Here is a 2,500-nt window from a genome sequence, read left to right as displayed (position 1 = left end):
ATTGTTTTGAAAAGGTTCTTTAAATCTAGTGGGTTTGCAACTCATAAGAGCGTCACTTTCAACGTCCCCGGCATTGGATTGAGTTTCTAAAAACAACCGTGCACACCGAGGTTAAACTTTACCGGCTCCACTCCGACTCGCCGCTCGCCCACTAGTCCGAAGGCAACAAAACATTTGTTTTTCATTTTGATGAAAATTTCTGTTTTTAAATCTTGTTGGTTTGAAATTGTTTTGAAAAGGTTCTTTAAATCTTGCGGGTTTGCAACTCATAAGAGCGTCACTTTCAACGTCCCCGGCATTGGATTGAGTTTCTAAAAACAACCGTGCACACCGAGGTTAAACTTTACCGGCTCCACTCCGACTCGCCGCTCGCCCACAAATCCGAAGGCAACAAAACATTTGTTTTTAATTTTGATGAAATTTTTTGAAAACATTGGCTTGGCAAGCCCCAATCCGCGACTATCCACCCACCGCCACCCCACACGAGTGGTTGTTGTTGCGAAATGAGGTTGTGGTCGACATGCCCGTGCATTTGAGAAGGAGTTCCTAGCACTCCATGCTCTCCCATGCCAAAAAAAAGCCTAGACAACCCCATTTCGCAACTTTCCACGCCTTTTTTTTCCTCCCTCACCCATGGCGGCGGCGTGGTGGCGGCGGCCGGATTCCGGCCACCACCGCCATGGGTGGCAGCCCCCCGACCCCGACACCAAACCCATAATACCGAGGCAACATATCGAGGCAACATGACATGGGTGTGGCGTGGGGGAAGGGGGCTGCAGCTAGGAAGGCATGGGCTGCCATGCATATGCAGGCAACACACACCCCCCTATATAGCATTTTATGCATTTAGCCCTTTGACAGGAAGAGACATCACCTATGCGCGAGGAGTCATAATGGGCTCTAAATAATTCAATACAAGGTATTTGGACGTGATTTTTTGCAGGGATACTAAGAAACATGCAATCTATGATGGGAAAAAGTTTCATAAATTTTTGAAGTCGGGAAGTATTTTTTATTATTTTTAGAAGTCGTAAAATTGAAAAAATCATTAAAACAAATCCGGGAGGAATTTTTTAGTTTTGTAAGTTGGAGAAGGTCCTAAAAATCATAGACTACTTATGGGGAGCTTATTGTGCGAGGAAATTTCAATAAAAACGGGGTTTGACAAGATTTGAAAAATTCTGTCGACATTTGAAAAAACCTGGAACCATGCTGCCGGCATGCTGCGCACATGCTGCGCGCAGGCTGCGCGCATGCTGCGCGCAGACTGCGCGCATGCCATGGCAGGACAAGTTTCGCTAGCCTCACTGTCGACAGATGCGCAAGCTGCGCGCACGCTGCGCACAGGCTGCGCGCATGCTGCGCACAGACTGCGCGCACGCTGCGCGCATGCCATGGCAGGACAAGTTTCGCTAGCCTCACTGTCGACAGATGCGCAAGCTGCGCGCAAGCTCCGCGCACGCTGCGCACAGCCTGTGCGCATGTTGTGCGCATGCTGCGCGCAGGCTGCGCGCAGGCGCCGCGCATGCCATGGCAGGACAAGTTTCGCTAGCCTCACTGTCGACAGATGCGCAAGCTGCGCGCACGCTGCGCACAGGCTGCGCACAGCGCATGCCATGGCAGGACAAGTTCGCTAGCCTCACTGTCGACAGATGCGCAAGCTGCGCGCACAGGCTGCGCGCACGCCATGGCAGGACAAGTTTCGCTAGCCTCACTGTCGACAGAATCAGCACGCTGCGCGCAAGCTGCGCGCACGCTGCCGGCATGGTGCGCGCACGCTGCCGGCATGCTGTGCGCACGCTGCCGGCATGCTGTGCGCACGCTGCGCGCGCGCATGGCAGGACAAGTTTCGAAAATTTCTGTCGACAGTCTCAGCAGCGCGCACGCTGCCGACATGCTGTGCGCACGCTGCGCACAGGCTGCCGGCATGCTGCGCGCAGCCCATGGCAGGACAAGGTCCGAAAAATTCTGTCGACATTTTTACGCCGTGGTAGGCTTCCGCTTCGCGTCACTTTGTCGACATTCAAGCCTACCATTTGTATTGAATTTTTCAAACCTTGTCAAACCCCATTATTCAAATGTCGAAAAATTTTGTCGACATTTTTACGCCATGATAGGCTTCCGCTTCGCGTCACTTTGTCGGAATGCATCGCATGGCGAGGCAAGGCCACGGCATGCCAAGGCGAAGGCAACGCATGGCTTGAATGGCTTGGTCAAGGCCACATCATGGGCACGGCATGCCAAGGCAAGGCGAGGCAAGCCATCCTTAGCCTCGCCTACACTCACTTTCTCGGAATGCATTGGATGATGAGCAATTCCAAGGTAAGGCAACGCATGGCTTGAATGGCTTGGTGTAGGCCACAACTTGGGCATGGCATGCCAATGCAAGGCAAGGCAAGGCAAGCCATCCTTAGCCTCGCCTACACTCACTTTCTCGGAATGCATTGGATGATGAGCAATTCCAAGGTAAGGCAACGCATGGCTTGAATGGCTTGGTGTA

This window comes from Prunus avium, unplaced genomic scaffold, assembly GCF_965620075.1.
Source record: "Prunus avium unplaced genomic scaffold, drPruAviu1.hap1.1 HAP1_SCAFFOLD_23, whole genome shotgun sequence".
NCBI classification, from domain to species: domain Eukaryota; kingdom Viridiplantae; phylum Streptophyta; class Magnoliopsida; order Rosales; family Rosaceae; genus Prunus; species Prunus avium.
This window is presented reverse-complemented; position numbering follows the sequence as displayed.